Source organism: Notamacropus eugenii, chromosome 3 (genome assembly GCF_028372415.1).
Source record: "Notamacropus eugenii isolate mMacEug1 chromosome 3, mMacEug1.pri_v2, whole genome shotgun sequence".
Lineage (NCBI taxonomy): Eukaryota > Metazoa > Chordata > Mammalia > Diprotodontia > Macropodidae > Notamacropus > Notamacropus eugenii.
The window spans coordinates 414,713,016-414,733,990 of NC_092874.1; positions in this window are offsets into that span (position 1 = coordinate 414,713,016).

Sequence of the window (20,975 nt, forward strand, 5' to 3'; positions counted from 1 at the left end):
TACAACCTAGAACTGCTTATGAGCTATTGCTCATAACTGAGTTACCAATCAGTACCAGCTGTACTTAGTGCTAGGGGTGGGTACCCTTTAATATCTTTCTGACCAGTTGTTCAACTCCCTTGCCATCTCTTAGCTGAGAGTTCCAGAAGCTACTGCTGTTGCAGTTAGTGTTACAGCTGCCTCCAAGGCCCAGACTTGGTACTCCTGCTGCACTCTGGTCCTGTTCACACCCCTGTGTAACAGATCTTTCCTGCATACCACCTCAGTTGTCTTAGACTAGATAAAGGTCTCCCTCTGACATTTTGCTGGCCCTGATGCTCCAAAATTTTATTTGAGGCATTATTTTAAAGTTGTTTAGAGGGGAATGTTAAGAGTCATCTTGGCTCTGCTCCCCACTATAATCTCTTAACAACTTTTATTGTTTTTAGAAATAGATGCCATCCTCTTTTAGCATCCTCTTGTTACTCTTCTTATGGTCATCTATTATATTCTAGGACTTTTTAGTCCTTCTTTCCATTCTATTTCCTATTTCAACCCCTTTAGTGATGATGCTCCTAATAGTTCCAAGATTTTTTCATCTTCAATGACATTCCTTTATTTTTCACTCATACCACCTGTAAGTATTCTCATATTTTGGATTTTGTTGTAGTCAGTACTATTTTACTTCTAAGATCTTGGATTCTGGAATTCTTCTTGTTATCTACAACCTCCAATTCATCTCAGTTGAGTATCCCTTTTCATTAAATATGATATTAAAACTCATTGTGGTAGAGATAGTGAGGTGGTATAATGGATAGCATGCTAGAGTTGGACTCAGGAAAACCTTAGTTCAAATTATGCCTCAGACAATTATTAACAATTTGATTTTTCAAGCTGCTAACTCTTTTTTCTTAATTCTCTTGAATCATTTTCGTATCTTTTCCCAATTTTCTTCTACATTTCCCATATAGTATTTAAGCTCCTTTTTTGAGCTCTTCCATGAGTTCTTTCTGGGCTTGAGATCAGTTTTGGTTTTCTTGGGGGTTTTGCCCATAGGTGCTTTGACATGATTGTCCTCTTCTGAGTTTGTGTCTTGATGTTCCCTGTCACTGTAATAACTTCCTATCATTAGATTACTTTTTTGCGTTGTTTCTTGCACATCTTTTTTGGCCTTTTTCCTTTCTTTTATATTTGAGCTGTATTCCTGGAGTGGAGCAGGCACTGTATCAGGCTTCTTATGTCAGGGGCTGCAGGCCTTGGCTGTTTATTTGGTGCTGCACTGATGTTACCCTGAGGCTCCAGGGAACCCTCATTTCTGGTACTGTTGTGCTGAGGGTTTTCATGTGGGGTGGCTGATACTGCTGGAGGTCATGGGGTCTGGCCAATTATCTGGTGCTGAGCTTGGGTCCTAGTCCTGGTGTTTGGCATACAGTGAGGCTGATGTATTTCCTTGGGGCTACACTAAAGCACATGGTGGTTCTGGGACCTGAAGTCTGCTAAGGAACATGGTGGGTCCTGGTGTTACCATTTACCTGCTCCCACACACTGAAGCTCAGAATCTCCAACCCATTTTCTCTGGTGGGGTTTATTGCTGGCTTGCTAAGATGGTTCCTGTCCTGGACTACACTCATCCTGGACCACACTCTCTTTTTACCTGGGTGAGACAGACTGATGAACTTCCAAGTTTCTTGGGTTAAAAGATTATTTCACCCTGTCTTTGTGCTGGTTCTGCTATTCCAGGATTTGTTTTGGGGCACTAGTTTATGGTTGCTTGGAGGTGAACATGGGAGAGTAGCAGTGATGCTTACTCCATAATCTTGGCTTCCAGAAGTCCTCTATCAATTGGTTCTACTCTTTGCTGAACTTGATTATTATCATTACTTCTAACCTCTTTAGGTTCACTGCCAGTTGAGTGGCCTTTACAGTTTACTTTTCATTTTGATTTGTCATTTCTGCTGCTTTTCCTTCCAACATGATAATTCTTTGATCTCATAATTTTATTGGCATTTTTGAACAATCTTTCTGTGTTAAATTTTCATTATCATTTTGTCTTTTTTGTTCTTTTTTTTGTTGCTGATTTGCTATCTCTACTGATTTCATACATTTTTTTACCTACTCTAGTTCCTTTTCTCTCTCCTTAAAATATGTATTCAATTTATTGAAACTTGTGATAGTTACAGCTTTGTCTCTGAGTCTTTTTTGATGTGAATTTAATATTTTCCAATGCTGTCAGATTACATTCTTTTTAAATAAAATTTTTAAAAATGGAACCAGGGATTACTTGTTTCCTTTATTGGTCCTTTTCTTATAAAATTTTACTCTCTTAAAGACACCTTAATTAACCTCCCCTTCCCACTTCTTTCTAAAAAAATTTCTATTTCTTTCTTATTACATAAAATAATAAAATTTCTCTGTCCTTTTAAAACCTGTTGCTCTGCCTTTTTGCCTGAAGTTTTTTTCTCAGTTCAGAATCTTTTGTATACTCATTTAATTAGCAGATGATGCACAACTAGAAAAGGATAGCTAACCCACTGGGTGAAAGCATCATCTGATATAAATTTCATTTACACAGTATATATTTTTATAAATATGTACTGTTTCTAAAATATACCCTGTGGTTATTTGTTTCCATGCCTTTGTTCATGGGATATTCTCTGCTTTCTACATGCTCCCTAGTTATTCAATTTCTAAAAGCTCCCCATAGTGATACGTACTCCATGAAGTTTCCTAATTCTTCCAAGTAATCTCTTCACTTCCTGATATAACTAGAATATTTGTGACTCTCTCATATACTTGTATTCTATATCATGTTGTATTTATTTAATTATAGCTTTTTATCCTATAAGATTTTAAGTTCTTTTTAGGAATATGTAAACAGATTTCAATTCATTTTTATAAAGGGTTTCTAATAATTAAAACTGTCAGAGAATTAAATGAATTGACTTTTGAAATAGTGAATTGCCTGTAACTGAAGAGTGAATTGATTGCTGAATTCTCAATCAGGAAAGCCTGGATTCAAAGATTTTATATCATTTTCTAGCTATGTGACCATGACCAAGTCACTTAACCTCTTGATGTCCTATCTTTCTAGGACTATGATTATTTCAGTTTTTGTTTCCTCATAGTATCTATAAATACGTAGTATGCAAAAAAGGATCACTGGTACTCAAAATATGAATTGAAAATGCATCTTTAATGTTTGCTATCTGTGTAATATCAAGAAAGTAATTTAATCCTTGAATTCAATTTCTTCGAATTTAACATGGAGGAGTTTGTGTGATATACTTCACAGGGCTGGTATAAGAAAAGTGTTTCATGAAAGTTAAGCCATTATGCAAATTCACTCATGTTTTAAGGAAGTTACCCAATGAAAATATGTTGAATAAATGATTGAATCTTTGGGAAATGATCCTCTAAATCAGTGAGATAATTTAAAAAATTTCACATATATCTTTAAAGCTTAGTAGTGATGGCTTGAAGGTACAATTGTGCTCATATAAGCTAGGACAAATAAGGTGAAATCATATGATAAAATGTTTTGGGATCAATTTTATTCTCATGGATTGGTGATCAATTCAGAGTTAACATTAATGATTACAATTTGTCACATGTTCTGGGATGCATGACCTTGTTAGAATATTTTTAAAAAGTTTTTTATTAATATATTCTGTTTTTTATATTATTACAGTTATTGCTACTTTTCCTCCCTCTCTTGGGAGAACCATGCCATATAATAATAATTTTTGAAAAGAAAAAAAAACAAAGAAAAGGAAAATAATCAATAAACTACTTGATACATTGAAAAAGTTCTGAAATGTGTGATATGTAACACCTGTCAACCTTCAACATCAATGAAGGGGTAGATTGGAGATACCTTTTGGTATTTCTTCATTTGAGTCATGCATCTTTATAATTTTGTTACATTAACTTTAAATTTTTATGAGCAGTTGTTTTTTCAATTTGTATGTTTTTAATCACTATGCATATTGTTTTCTTGTCTCTTGGCAGAAACAGTTGTTAATTTCATTGGGTAGAGGAATTATGGAGACTGGAGTTCAAATTTTACCTCAGATACTCTTTGCGACCCTCAGTGAGAGACTTAACTTCCATTTCTTCAACTATGAAATGTGAACAATTATAGTACCCACCTCTCAGGGATGTTAGGAATCAATGAGATAATATTTGTAAAAAAAAAAAAAAAAAAAAAAGCACACAGTGACTGGCACATAATAGGTGCTTGTTCCCTTCATCTCTTGGCTCTGCTTACTTCACTTTTCATCAATTTATGTAGATCTTTCCCTGCTCCTCTGTATTCCTTTCACACATCATTAAAAAATAGAATAGTGTTATTTTTATTACAAATTCATATAACACAATTTGTTCAGACATTTCAAAATCAATGGGCATTTACTTTGTTTCCAATTATTTGCTATTACAAAGTGTTCCTATAAATATTTTGACATATATATGAGAGCTTTCTTCTTTAATAACTTTTTCTTTTTTGGCATATAACCCCAGCAATGAAATCCCTGCTTCAAAAGCTAGAGATATTTTAGTAACTTTATTTGCCTAATTCCAAATTACTTTCCAAAATCATTGTGCCATTTCACAGCTTTACCAATAGAATATGAACATATAGAATGGCTGCAACTGCTCCAACATTTATCAATATTTCTTATTACTTTTGTGTGTGTGTGTGTGTGTGTGTGTGTGTGTGTGTGTGTGAATTTTTAGGGTGTGAGATAAAACCTGAGTTGTTCTAATTTACAATTTTCTTATTAATGATTTGGAGCAATTTTTGTGCATGGTTGTGGATACTTTACATGTTTCTTTTTTGGATAACTGTTTCTTCATATCTTTTGACAATTTATCTATCTTTGAGTTTAGGTCTTTTTATAAAATTTTCTCCAAATGAATTTTATTATATTATCAAATTCTTTGAAGTATTCTCTTGTTATGATGAGTAGGGCATAAAATGCATAAATTAACATTGGTAGTCTTCTTGTTAACCTTATTGTTATTATATTAGCATTAGCTACACATGAACAATGAATATTCCCTGAGCTTTTAATTTGTTCTTCATTTCTTTTTAAAATTTTTTTTAAAAAGTTTATTTATTTTTAGTTTTCAACATTCATTTCCACAAGATTTTGAGTTCCAAATTTTCTTCCCATCTCTCCCCTCCCCTACCCCAAGACACGTGTATTCTGATTACCCCTTCCCCCATTTGCCTTCCCTTCTATCACAGCCCTCCCTTCCCTTATCCCCATCTTCTCTCTATTTTTGGAGGGCAAGAGAGATTTCTATACCTCATTAACTGTATTTCTTATTTCCCAGTAGCATGCAAAAACAATTCTCAACATTTGTTCCTAAAACTTTGAGTTCCAACTTCTCTCCCTTCCTCTCTCCCCACCGATCGCCACTGAGAAGGCAAGCAATTATATATAGATTATATGGGTATAGTTATTCAAAAGACTCCCATAATAGTCATGTGAAAGATTAATTGTATTTCTATCCATCCTATCCTGCCCCCATTTATTCTGTTCTCTCTTTTGACTTTGTCCCTCCCCAAAAGTGTAATTACTCCCTCCTCCCACTTACTCTCCCTTCTATCATCCCTCCACACCTCACTTATCCCTTTCTCCCCTACTTTGCTGTAGTGTAAAATAGATTTTCATGCTAAATTGAGTGTGTATGTTATTCCCTCCTTAAGCCAAATTGATGAGAGTCAGCTTCATTTTTTCCCTCTTACCTTCCCCCTTTTCCCCTCCATTGAAAATGCTTTTTCTTGCCTCTTTTATGAGAGATAATTTGCCCCATTCCATTTCTCCCTTTCTCCTCCCAATATATTCTTCTCTCACCCCTTAATTTTATTTTTTTAGACATCATCCCTTCCTATTCAATTCACCCTGTGCCCTTTGTCCATAGGTATATAATCCCTCCAACTACCCAAATACTGAGAAAAAGTTTCAAGAGTTACAAATATTATCTTTCCATGTAGGAATGTAAACAGTTCAACTTTAACAAGTGCCCTATAGTTTCTCTTTCCTGTTTACCTTTTCCTGCTTCTCTTGATTCTTGTGTTTGAAAGTCCTATTTTCTGTTCAGCTCTGGCCTTTTCATCAAGAATGTTTGAAAGTCCTCTATTTCATTGAACGACCATTTTTTTTTCCCCAGAAGTATTATACTCACTTTTGTTGGGTAGGTGATTCTTGGTTTTAATCCTAGTTCCTTTGACTTCTGGAATATCATATTCCAAACTCTTTGAGCCCTTAATGTAGAAGTTGCTGGATCTTGTGTTATCCTGGTTTTATTTCCATAGCACTCGCATTATTTCTTTCTGGCTAATTGCAATATTTTCTCCCTGACCTGGGAACTCTGGAATTTGGCTATAATATTTCTAGGAGTTTCTCTTTTTGGATCTCTTTCAGGAGGTGATTAGTGGATTCTTTCAATATTTATTTTTCCCCCTGGTTCTAGAATATCAGGGCAGTTTTCCTTTATAATTTCATGAAAGATGATGTCTAGGTTCTTTTTTTTTCAGGTAATCCCATAACTTTTAAATTGTCATTCTTGGATCTTTTTTCCAGGACAGCATTTTTCCAATGAGATATTTCACATTGTCTTCTATTTTTTCATTCCTTTGGTTTTGCTTTGTAATTTCTTAGTTTCTCATAAAGTCATTATCTTCCATCTGCTCTATTTTAATTTTTAAAGAACTATTTTATTCAGTGAACTTTTGAACCTCCTTTCCCTTTGGCTAATTTTGGTTTTGAAAGCATTCTTCTCATTGGCTTTTTGGGCCTCTTTTACCATTTGGGTTAGTCTATTTTTAAAGGTGTTATTTTCTTCAGCATTTTTTAGAGTCTTTTTTAGTAAGCTGTTGACTTGCTTTTCATGATTTTCTTGCATTGCTCTCATTTCTCTTCCTAATTTTTCCTCCACCTCTCTTACTTGATTTTCAAAATCCTTTTTGAGCTCTTCTATCACCTGAGACCATTGTATATTTTTTTGAAGGCTTTCTATGTAGAAACTTTGACCTCTTATGGTATGCTTTGTTCTTCCTCATCCAAAAGGATGGAGGAAAATACCTTTTTTTCCAAGAAAGTAACCTTCTATAGTCTTATTTTTTCCCTTTTTTGCCCATTTTCCCAGCCAGTTACTTGACTTTTGAGTCCTTGGTCAGGTGGATGGTATACTCTAGGGACCTATTAGTTCTCAGTTCCTACAAGGTGGCACAATGAAGGCCTGGCCTGTGGTCTGGTTTGGAAGCAACCACAAGCTTTTCTGTCCAGCATCTGCAAGTAGGATTCCCTCTGCACAGTCACCTCCAGGTCCAGCAAGCCAGCATTCCTAATCACCTTGGGAACACCACTCAAAACTGTGACCCAGATCAGCAGCTCAATTCCCCAGGGTCTTTAGGTGGAGGACTCTAAAAATTGGTGCTGCTGTCACAGTGGCTCCCCCTGCCCTGGGGTCAGGTCTAGGCCTGTACCCTGCTCCCTTCTCACTCAGGTGAAAAAGCTTTCTCACTGAGCTTTGAAGCTGTCTTTGGCATTTGTGGGTTGAGAAATCTGGGAACCACAACTGCTGCCTGTGATTCTGTGCTCTGAAGCCTGCTCCAATTCTGTTCTTGCCATGGCCAAAGCTGGACCATGCTCTGCTCTGGGCCCTATGCAACAGACCTTTTCTTTTGTCCTTTCAGGCTGTCATGTGTTGGAAATCTCTTTCATTCTGTTGTTTTGTGGCATCTACTGCTCTAGATTTTGTTTAGAGTCATTTTTACAGGTATTTTATGGGCTATGGGGGTAGAGCTAGAGCAGGTCTATCCTTCCACTCCACCATCTTGGCTCCATCCCTATTTTTTATTTCTTTAAGGAACACTTTGTAATTGCATCTGTACAAGTCTTTTGTGTGTTTTGGTAGATCAATCCTCAGATATTTTGTGCATTATATAGTTATTTGGAATGGAATTTCCCTTTCTATTATTGCTTCTTGGATTTAATTATTCTTGTATAAAAATACTTTTAGTTTTATTTTGTAACTGGTCACTTTAAGTTATTATCTTGATTAGTTTCTTTGCTCATTCCCTAGGATTTCCTTATGACTTCTATTTCTCTGTGATACTATCATATCACCAAATATGAATAGTTTCATTTCCTCTTTACTTATCTTTATACCTTTAATTTCTCTTCTCTTATTGCTATTTCTAGCATTTCCAGAATTGTATCACATGATAATGGTGAGAGTGGGTATCTTTTATCCTTGGCAGGGAATATGGTATAATGGAAAGTGCACTGTCTCCAGAATTAAGCACATTTGTACAAATCCTGCAACTTATACTTAATACCTGCGTGACTGTTAGCAAGTCACTGAGCCTCTGTTTTCTCATCTGAACAATAACAGGGTTAGACTAAACCCCCTACCAGCTTTAGATTTATGATCCTTACTGACCAACCAGACAGAATCATTGCAATATTAAAATATTTAAATGAGACAAATTTCAAAACATAGAAGTAAGAAAACCTGTTTCAACACACACACACACACACACACACACACACAGAAAATATCATCGTTGATTCCTGTAAGAGTAGCCTGGGGAAATTTCTCCAAGACCTATTCTTGAAATGGAAATTTGTCACAAATCTTCATGTAGCCAGACCAAAGTCTTACGTATTTAGAATATGCAGTAGTACAAAAGGCTATCACATTCAATCTCTTCATTTTATAAATGCTGAAAATGAGGTACAGAGAGGCTAAATGATTTGCCTTAAAATCACATAGCTAGTAGGTATTCTTTGGAATGATTTGAATCCAGGTCTTTTGATTTCTGAGTTTAAAACTCAGTCCACTATACAACCCATTGCCTGAATCTCTGCCAAAGTCACCACGTCTAGTTATTCTCACATCTACATCATAGCTTTTTTTCATTTCTTTCTTGGTTCTGAGGAACATACTTGAACCATTCAGCTCTCAGACTCTGATATTATATTCTTGAAGAGTTGGTTGAACACTTCCCTCACATACTAGGTACTCCTTTCTCCTCTTCTTCCTAATATCTTTCTCCCATTGTTATCTCCTGACACAATCAGCCCAGGCTATATGTCCACACCATAGGAAAGAAATGGGGTCCTAAGAACTTCTCATTGGGCCTTCAGATTCTGGAAAATGTAGTCTTTGCTAATTAGACATACCTCTGTTATTTTTGGTATTAGTGAGATGTTTACCATTCACTTTAGCAAAACTAGAATGAATTAAGGGAAGGGGAGAAAAAGAAAATGATTTAAATCCAAATGAACTATGAATTATATGTAATTTGCAGCTCATATCTTGACTAAAACATGAACCTTTAAAGAAATTGTCAACATATTGTCATTAGAGAGCAAAGCTTTAGCTTAACAGATTGCATTTCCCTTCTGTATTTTTCTGATTTTCTCAAAGTGGCAATTCATTGCAATTTGGCAAGATGAAAAATTGGGGCACTTAACTGTCTTGATCACAACTAGGAAAATTCACGTTGGCTTTCATTTCTATACTTTGGCCCTTTACTTCAGAGAGGCTTAAAGAAAGCAAACCAGAAGGAAAATAATTTGATCTCAGAGAAGACAATTCAGACTGTAAAGGGTTAGGCCTTATGGATTTCTGCTCCTCTTCTCTCTTTTGGTAATTTTTTCTCATTATCAACCTCTATTTATTCTTTTCTACCTCATTCCTCTTTAAGATATAATTCTGTTCTGGGGTGGATATTTTAGTTTATTTTTTTCAATCATTCAAAGACTATTTTTCAGTATTAAATGAATCAATATCTTTTTCATATCATATCTCTTTCAACATTTGTCTGTTTCTGGTGAAGTTGAATTTTCAGAGAATCATTTGACATTAGAAAGTTTTAATTTCCACAATCTGTCTATCTACCTCTGACTTTTTCTCTTTCTCTCCTGCCCTCCCCCCACCTCCCATGTGAAATCCAAAGCCTTATTGTCTTTGGCTCATCTAAGAATATAGTTATCCATTCTACCTCCTGCCTTTCTTTTTCTACACTTTTCTTTGAAATGGCTTCTTTTAATGAGCTTATTTTCCCAAATATTTCATCATAAAGGAGGCATTGTGTTATAGCAAAAAGGGTTCCTACATGTAAGCCAAAGTTCCCAGTCCAATATCCAGACCCTTCCTCTCACCACTTTCTTACCCAAAAGCTAGCATTTAATTTCTCTCTATCTATGATTTTGCAAGAGCTCCTGAAGTATGGAATTCTGACTTTTTATTTAGTTCCCCCCAAAATGTTTATACTCCTCTATTTGTCATTGTGTATTCTCTTTTCACAGTCAACAGTTTATGCTTAAAGAGATTGTTCTTCCAAACTCCTTGATTTTTTTCTGCATGTATCTTTTTCTTTTACCTTTTGAGCTTCCTATCCACCATTATATTTTTTTCAGAGAAACTGTTGTTTTATAGAAATTGCCATTTATTCTATTTTTTTCTATTCTCTTGCTTGCATTTTTCTTCTTTGAAAGCTCTGCTTTTCATTCCTAATTTTTCTTTTAATTCTTTTATTGGTCAATTCCCCAAATATAGTTATTTCTGGGTAGTCTCATGGCAGTGACTATAGTCCTTGCTATAGCAACGTTTTATCCTCCAAAGTATTTATTTATTGAAATATATATGTATATATGTATACATATATATTCTATTTATTTTTCTATTTCATTATTTACATTTTTCTATGATATTTATGCTATGATCCTAAGATCAACTTTTTCTTATCCCCTATTTTCTATTTATTTTTATTCCTTTATTATGTATCGTCAACTTCTTACCATTGTGAGGTGAGGAAAGGGATCTGAGCTTAGAAACAAATGAAATGTTTCAGAATTAGGTCAATATCTCTGTCTGATAAAATAATGGAGCAGTCTCAGCACTGTTACCTCCTACCCAAGAGTCCTGCTTTCAAGAACACCAAACCATGGTGAATCCAGGAACTTCCACTTGCCAAGGGATATCTCTGAAAGACAATGAAAAGTGCTGCTTAAGCCATGAGAAATTCAGGGTGTGGGTTCGTTGAACAGAAGACAACAGAAAATTCTGCAATGTGACACGTAGATTTTTTTTTCTCTAGAATTTACCTTATAAAGATTTGTTTCTTTCTCTTATTTTTTGTGGTTTTAATATTACATTTGGTATCTTTTTTTGTTCATTAAAGGAGGTGAAGGAGAGCTGGAGGTAGATGCAATCTTTCCTGTAGTCATTTTTCCTGATGTCTGACCCTTCTTATTTACGGACAAATACACACATGTGGGAAAACTTTAGTGTCTTATCATAAACCACAACATTGAAAAGACCACCGTTAAATTATGGAGAGGAGATCATATCTTTTACATAATGGCCATAAAATTAGGATAGGCAACTCTTTATCTACCAAATATAGAAAATTGTAACTTCATGAATAACAAGCACTTTAGAGATCATCTGATCTACCCTAAACCTAAATTTACGGATGAGCACAGAGACTCATGGTAGTGAAATGACTTGTATATGATCTTGACATTAGTATCATGTAAGCATAGAATGTAAGAATTGGAAGGTACCTTAGAGGTTTTCTAGTACAGAAAAATTAAACTCACTTTCCCCTGCAAGCTTCAGGCAATTCTCAAACTCTAGAATGTGACTGAACCAGATAAAAATGTAACTGGGAAATGTCTAATATATATATATATATATATAAACATACAGTACAGCATAGATGATGTTACTTTTTGGTTTTCTAAGTCAACATGGAATTGGATTCCTTGTTTCTATATGAAATACATAAATGGTCTTTATCCATATTACATTATGGATAAAAAATTGACAGTGTGTAGGCTAGAGATGAGGTTTCTTACTTTCATTTTAGAACCATTAAAATTAAATCATATGTTGCACTAGTAATTCATGTGTTAGTCTATTCCAATGCCCATAAAATATAAGATGACAAAGTATGCTCCATTTGGGACGGATTGAATGAAGTTTTAATGTCTGCACCATCAGTGACTCCATATCGCACCAACTTGCTTTCACACTAATAATTCCTTATTCTCAGATATAGGCAAAGTTATATTGAAATTTTTTTCAGTGTCCCAGGGATAGTTCTGTTAAAGGGAAATATATTTCCTCTACTCACCAGTTTAGATCTCAAACCTTCATTTACTGTGACTAGAATTCCAGGTCTAGATTCATAAAAATCTGAGTTCAATTCTACCCGAAACACTCGCTATAGGACCTTGGGCAAGTCACTTAATCTCTGTATTACTCAGTTTCTTCAACTATAAAATGTGAACACTAATAATACCTACCTCCCAGGATTGTTAGAATTCACTGAGATAATATATGTGAAGCCCTTTGCATAGTTTTTGGAACACAGTAATGCATTTAGTTCTTTCCCCCCTCTTTCTCTCCCTCTCTCTTTTTTTCTCTCCCTCTTTTCCTCCTTTCATCTCTTCCTTTCTTCCTTCCTCCCTCCCTTCCTTGCTTCCTCCTTCTTTTCTTCCTCCTTCCTTTCTTTTCTTCCCTCCCTCCCTTTTTTCCTTCCCTCCCTTCCTCCTTTCCTTCCTTCTGTCCTTCTTTTCTTCCCAGTTACAAGATAATGCGTTCACATCGTGCCCAATATTTATACATGAAACCACTCATAATGATTACAAAAGGACTGTAATATATTAAAGAAATACAGAAATTATGAAACATAGCACAATATCTGTATATCCAGATCACACTCTCCTACCAATTCATTCAATAGTCATGGTAAAGAGCAGCATATGTTTATAGGAGCTTAGAAAGGAAACACATGAAAGAGGAAACCGCTTGTGTTTTGAATAACTCATAGCTCTGTGTAACTGGCAACAATGGTACTCTTCTATTAAGTAATGTTTGCAGCAAACAAAAATATTTTTTTTTCTGTCTACTGCTTGATTTTTGCTCTTTACCACTCTGGCTGGAGAAATCTTCTTCTCTGCTTGCACAAACAATTTATAAGTTTTTCCCATGACGTATTACACTTAAAAAGACATTTACTAAGTTAGTTCTTAATGCAAGTACTATATTTATTTATTATTTTCTTAGCTCATTATAAAATGTACATATATGCAGAATAGCTAATAAGCCATCATGCTTTGCAGCTCTCTGAAATTCTCAACACAGTAATCTGTAGTTTCTTCCCACTCACATTTGTTTAGTTTTTAATAAATAAAAATTCTCTGCCTCTTTACAACATTAAGGTGTTTCCAAATAAATGACTCATCACCCCATGATGTTGCAAAGAAGTCCTGAATCCTTTACTCTATAGATAATTCTTTCTTCAAAACTGGCCAATTTCTACCTGAAAACTCTGTTTTCTCAAACACCTATTTTAGCAGTCTATATTAGAACAAAGTTCTTTTTCTACTCATAATAGACAGCAAAATCTCCATTCATAACAACAGTAACATAGATCATTTGACAATATAGATATTTTTACACAAGCCACCCCACCCACCATTAACTATTCTTAGAAAAAGAAGTTTATAGAGACCATAAGTCTTACACTTGTACATCACTAATCTTACCATTTTTCTTTTGCTTATTTTGAGACTTAGATGAAGCTGTCACCAGGGCTCTGAATTGTTTTCTTTTTGACATTTCTTCTTTGTCCATTATATAACATAAAATGTAAAACCTTTTAAATCTTTCCTTTGCAACCTCTCTCTAATCACTCTACAGTCTCCCTATTTTCACCAACTTTGACTTGGTAATAGAAAAAAAAAATGTTTCCTAGTGGTCTGGTTTCAGATTCTTTATCTAATCAACTTTGAAAGCTGAAAGAATAGTCTTAAAACATCACTTTGTCTATGACATTCTCTTACTTAAAAGCTTTTAATGGTCTCTTTTTGGTCCTGTTCTTTAATCTGGTAATCAGTGCTTTCCAAAACCTGACTTATTTCACTTTCTCTCTTCATTTCTTACCATTCCTCAAGGTACCCTGTAATAAAGTCAAGTCAATTCACTTGGTTTGCTATGCAAGCCACTTTGTGTTTTTCCACCTTGTCATTTGCTCCTGTCTTGCCCTTTTCTTATAATGTTCTCTTCATCTTTCTCTTCAACTCTTTATGTATTAGTCAAGTCAGCAAATATGTGTTAAGTACCCACTATCTACTATGTCCCCAGCCAGGGACACTGAAATGAAAAAAATTATGTAAAGCATCCTAAAGTCCCAGATTTTAAGGATATTTTAAAGGAGTTATGATTAAAATTGTCATTGGATCAAAAATGGAGAGAAAAAAGGTTAGTCAAACAGATAAGATAAAATAAGCATCCCCAAGTGGAAGACTAATGTTTGATAAACTGTTAGAAAATAAAATTGGAAAAAGATTCATTATTCAACGAATGTACTTGGAAAAATTGATTGGCAATTTGGAGTGTAAAGGTAGTTGCATCCACTTTTTACGTTATATAACCAACTTATTTCAAGCTGAACCAGATGGAAAAAAATGTAAACATCCCTCTACTCTATAAAATAATGAAGAAAAATGGTCTAAAATGAAGGAAAAAATGACATTTAATATTTATCTTAATTTTGGAGGAGACACATTTTAAATTTGGCAAATGGAAGAAATAATTGATGAAAAATATTTGTGCTTGACTATATTAAAATAATTTCTGTATAACAAAAGCAATATCAAAAAGATAAAACAAATTAGGAAAATTATTTATGACAAATATAAAAGATGAAAATATAACATCTAAACTATATTAAAGAAATGTTAAAGTTATAGCAATCAAATCCCCATTCCTATTCCACAGATGGTCAAATGATATCAGCAGATAATTTATGGAAGAAACAAATATTGTTAATAATCACTTGAAAAAATTCTCCACCTCATTAATCAAAGAAATGAAAAACAAAATTACTTTGAATATGCAAAAATAAAGAAAACCAACTGAATACTAATCAGGTTATGGAGAAATAGATTGATTTCTTTCTGTGAGTTTTGTAAACATGAAGAATCCCTTTGGACAGGAATTATGGCATGTGAAGTTGAAATCTTTTTGAAATCTTTTAACAAAATAATCCTATTTTGGAGAATATACTTATTAGTGTTTTTTAATATGTTTTGAAGAAGAAAATATTAGTACTAATAATGTACCCTGTGAATCAAAGTCAGATCTGTCAGAAATAATTTTGTTTAATTTATCATTAATTTATATCCAACATATTTCTAGTGGGACATAGTCTAGAGGGAGAAGGAGAGGGAGAGAGAGATTCAAATGGACATAATTTACTGTATCTCTGACATGACTCTCTAACCAAGAAGAATTCACATAACATTCACAAGAATCAAAGACAAGGAAATGAAATCTTAAAATAGAGTTTGAGTTAATATTCCAGAATTTAGGAGCCAAGTCAATATTCCATTCTTCCAGGATCATTCTCTTCACTCCAGAGTTAAACAGTCTTTCACTTCCATTGAAGTCTTAATCCTTTCTCAATGGAGAAAAATTGGTGCTAATGCCAATCAGTTCAAGGAGGTGGGGAGGCAATGACCTGAGGAAGATGAGAGTTAAAATTTGTCTATGTATCATCCCTAATCAACATCCCTAAGGAAAGCTTTTTTTGTCCTCTTGCCCTGATCTATTTCCCAACTTAGTTCTAAATGTTTTTTTTCCTAAAAGTCTGCTAAAAAAATTTGAAAACATATCACTCCTCAATATTGCGATTTTCTTTAAAATGAAGTTTTCAATAGTCTTTCAAAGGTGCCACATCCAAAGATTGTCATTGAAGCATTATGTAGAATTGCAAAAATAAAAACTCTAAGGAACCAAACATTAAAGAAAATAGAGGAATTGCTAAATACATTTTGGCTCATTGATGAAAACAGATATTATAATTTAGATGGAAAAGTATGAAAAATATTTAAAAAATTTGAAATTTGTATGAAAGAATGCAAAGCAAAAAAAAGCGCATCAGTAGAATAAAGTGAGTAATCTTATGAGGAACAAACTGTAATCTTATGAGGAAAGACAATAAGCATGAATGGTCAAGGGATTTTGTTGGGGCCTTAGAATATGGTAGAAAATGTGTTAAGGTATATTACCATTAAATCAATTACTTATCAATGTACTGATAATTCTAAAATTTATCTGAAACAGACTTTAGATGAAAACTCATGTTTTTATTAGTCATTGAAAGACAGCAGTGAATCAAGAATATGATATTTTAAAGTATAAAACCAACAAATTAATAATTTTCAAACAAGCACAAAAGATAAAGACCTAAAAAAAGTTAAAAACAATAAAATACAGTTGTAATGCTAATAAAATGAACATCAATATGTTGAATATAGTGTTAGTTGAGTGGATCTTTTGAAAAGAAAAGCAAAACAAATTTCTAAAATAAAAATGAAGAACTATTTACAATGAAAATAGAAGAAAACTTTTTTACAAGCTGTTTTATATTCAACTCTGTACCAACAGAACTGAAAGCTTACATGAAATAAATGGATTTTCCAAAAATATGAAATATCAAAATTAATCAAATGGTTAATAGAAAATCTAAAGAACCTTGTCTCAGAAAAATTAAACAAGTCATAAATGAACTCTCAAAGATCACGTGTGAGTGTGCGTGTGTGTGTGTGTGTGTGTATGCACGTGTGTACGTGTGCTACTGGTGTGGTGGTGTTTTGGGAAGAATGACTCCTCATACAGATTGATTTAAAAGTCTATTGAACATTTAAAAAAAGTTATCACTGTATTTCATAAAGTTTTCCCAAATACTCCAAGGGTTTAGTTATTTAATGTCCCCAGGAGTGGGTTCATTTGAAAAAATAGCCAATCTGAATGTTCCATTCTCAATTTCACTCAAGAAAATTGCTCTTACCTTATAAAGGTGAGGCTACAATTTTATAGTTGGTTTGATACTATATTTATGAAATCTTCAGACTATATCAGTTGATTTGGGAATGGGGAATTATGACCCTCTGCCTTACATGCATACATTATCTTCCTATTAGAATATAAGTTCAATCACATTTCTATGTTTATTAAATTTTTCTCCCTCTTATTTACACAGTGTCTATTCAATCACAAATAAATTAATGATGGCTGATGGATTGATTGTATCTATCTGAAAATGCTTGGTAACCATGAAAGTTCTATTATAAATGCAATTTAATTGATACTATTATGAATGCAATGGGTAAAATTATTTTAACCTTTTCCCCCTTCTGGTTTACCAATTGTTCCTCTCACATGCACATACAGAGCAACGGTCCATTCTTTAGATTTCTCCGTTCATATGATTTGCAGTGCATTTGAATTCAAATAAAATATTCTGTAAAATAATAGTAAGCTACCAGTTCCAAAGGCAGAGCACCTTTCTTTTTGAGCGTTTTTAAAATGTTTATCATCACTGACAGCAACTTTAGAAGTGTATTAATATCTAGTGTCTTCATTTATGTAATCATGAACCATATCTGGCAACTGGATAACAAATGTTGTTTACATGCCCCCTGCAAATGACAGGCAGGAACCAAAAATGAATGAGGGAAACTTTAATGCAAAAATATCAACAAATAAATGCATCTTATTATTCATCTCTTACAGAAAGATAGTACATTGGGGAAAGAAAATAAACATAATCCACTGGATCTGAAGCTAGATCAGTGTTAAAATCCTAACTCTAACATTTGCTACACATACAACTTTGGGCAAATCATTTAATCTCTCTTTGCCTCAAGTTCCACAATTTTAAAATAAGAGAGTTGACCAGCTGGCCTCTGTACTCTTAACCCATGATCCACTAAGGAAAAGAGGCTATGTGTACTTAATATGAATCCTCCAATTTCCAACCTTTGTTTGGAGTTCTTTGCCTAAAATAATAGTCATTTTAATGGAGCAGAAAGTATGAACATCAATTAATTACATAGTGATGCAAATCAAATCTGGAAAAGCTAAATAAGTATTCTGGGGTTAAAAGAATTTCTTTGTTGTGTTATTAAGTTGTTTCATTGGTCTCTGACACTTTGTGATCCCACTGGGGATTTTCTTGACAAAGACACTGAAGTGATTTGCCATTGCCTTCTCCAGTTCATTTTATAGATGAGGAACTGAGGCAAACAAGGTTAAATGAGTTGCCCAGAGTTATATAGTCACTAAGTGTCTGAAGACAACTTTGAACTCACAAAGAGTAGTCCTCCAAATCTGCTTTATTCTTATTTCAATGGAAATTCAAGTTGTAGAGAAAACATTTGTTTAATTGTCGAAAATAAATATAGTTTCTTTTGTCTATGTATTAGGGATGAACAACAGGTTTATGAAAGTATCTGTCAGTTTTAAAACAGAGACAAACTTATTGGATGGCTCTCTTGATTGTATTTTAAGTTAGTTTAGTTCTATGCAGAAACTGAAGACTAAATAGAAGCAAAGTCATGTGATAACTTTTGTTAAAAGTAGAAAACAAAATATTCCAAGAGCAAGGCAAATAGTTTTTCTTTTTTTGTATGAACTTTCTCCCTCTCCTCCTTCTCCTTCTCTCTCTCCTTCTCCCTCTCCCTCTCCCTCTCCCTTTCCCTGTCTGTCTCTATCTGTCTGTCTGTCTGTCTGTCTGTCTGTTTGTCTCTCTCTCTCTCTCTCTCTCTCACTCCCTCTCAGTTTCTCCCTCCCTTCCTCACTCCCTTCCTTTTCTGAATTAGTAGAACAGATTGAGGTATAAGACTGATTTGGAAAAATACAAGTAAATGAGCTAACTGTAAGTCTTTCCTGGATTATCAGTATTATCATAGTAAACAGGGGGAAAAAGAGGAAGGCAATAGCTACAGCCAGTATCTCCAAAAAAGGTGCCAACTTCTCTCCTCCCCATGAAACTGACAGTAACCAGTATATAAAAACAGAATTATCCTAAGTTTCAGAATTGCTATTATGAATTAGCTCTTTTATAGAAGATATGACTGTAGGAAAAGGGTCAAGTGGGACATCTTTATGAAGTCACCATCACTCCACTCCTTCCTTTTAGTATCATCTCTTAAAATCTATGTATATTTTTAAAGCTGGAAGTCATATTAAGTCCCAGATCTAGCTCAGACAGTACTAGTACAAATTGCTTTCTGTTTTGCAAAAGAATAATTCTTTACTTTAACTACAAATTCCAGAATGCCATTCATTTCATGAGCTACTACATATGTAAACTGCTTTGTAAACAATAAAGTTCGATGTGCCAGCTATTATTATTAAATTTCAAATCATAGACCACCTAAATTATTTACAGTAAGGGACATTGATTTAGAGATACTGTTCAGGGGACACTTTTAGCTGTTTTATTCTTCTACCTGGCATAAAATATAATATATTTTATTAAGAGGAAGAAAGAGATTAAGTTAGGATCATGTGTTCATCCTCTGTTCTTGAAATATGTTGAAAGAATTTTAATTTTCCAAGAAATAAGTGAGGAGAGTCTCTACATAAAGTATTCCAAGCACAGAAAAGATTGTGAACACGAATGCTACTTTTAAAGCAGATGTTATTGTTTATCTACCTTATACCACCTCAAGGGTTGGGAATTTTCCTTTTGCAAAATATAACTCACAGTAAGTGGGTTTGATCATTTTTTCTTAGTATTGAGTTCAAGAATTAAACCTATTCATCTAATGCTTAGTCAAACAATCTCTCTCCCCCTAGCCCCCAAAAGAGAAGAATTTTGAGATTAAACTATTAGAAAAGACACACAACCTACTTTTTTTGAGCCAAATGCAATTAATATATGGAATCAATTAGGGTGGAAAGAGTGAGGATGAGAAAAGCTATATTCCCTCAAAGATGAGACAGTGAGACTACAGCCACATATAAGTGTCACATTCAACATAAGAAATACAGTCAGACATATTTGAGAGATGTATTTTCAATAGAGAATAATTATAGTAATGATAGAACGATAGTTATGGTAAGCACCACCACCACCACCACCAACAACAACAACAACAAACCTGACACATGATAATCCAATTATGTGATGTTCCTAGCAGTGATACACAGCCTAAACACAACACTGCATAGAACCAGCTACTAATATGAAGAATAACCCTTTCTTTTTTCATCTCTTTCTACAAGAACTATGCTTTCTTTTTGATGGAGGGAGGGAAGATTAAGGGAACAGATATGTGACTGAGATGTTAAGTGACTTTTCCAGAATCACATATCCATTATGTGTGGAAGGTGGAACTTTAACCTAGCTCTTCCTAACTTTGAGACTAGCTCTCTCTCCGCTGCCACAGATACATCTCTAACAAAGACTTGGGGACTTAAAAAAAGTTCAGCAAACTTAAGATATCTGGAATTTTCCCAAGAAAACAATAATTTAATCCTTTAAATGTTGAAAAGTTTATTTTGTTTGGGATTGAAACTATATGTACCCTCTGCACGACAGAAATCTCAGACCTTGAAAGAATCTCACAATCCATTCATTCCAGCTTTATCTTTAGCCATAATCCCTTTTATAACATAGCTGATTAGACCTAGGGAAGGTCTAAATTATTTCTTTAGACACTTACTAGTTGTGTGACCCTTCAAACACCATTTAATGTCTCTCAATCCAATGTTGACTCAATACCTGGCAAATAGTAAGTGGTTAACAAAGGCTTTTTGACTCCACTAAATAACTGTAAAATGGGGATAATAATATCCCCTTCCAAACAGAGTTATTGTGAAAACCAGAGATTATATATAATTATATCTTTAAGTATATATGTAAACATACAGATTTGCTTACATACATGCATATATAGTATATTTTTATAAAGCCAAAAATACATTATTATTATTATTATTTATTATGGACAGTAGCTCAATGAATGAAGTGCTGGACCTGGAATCAGGAAGACCTGAGTTCAAATTTGACCTTAAATGCTTATGAGCTGTGTGACCTTGGGCAAATTACTTAACCCAGTTTGTTTAAGTTTCTCTATATGTAAAATGAGTTGAGAAATGAAATCAAACTA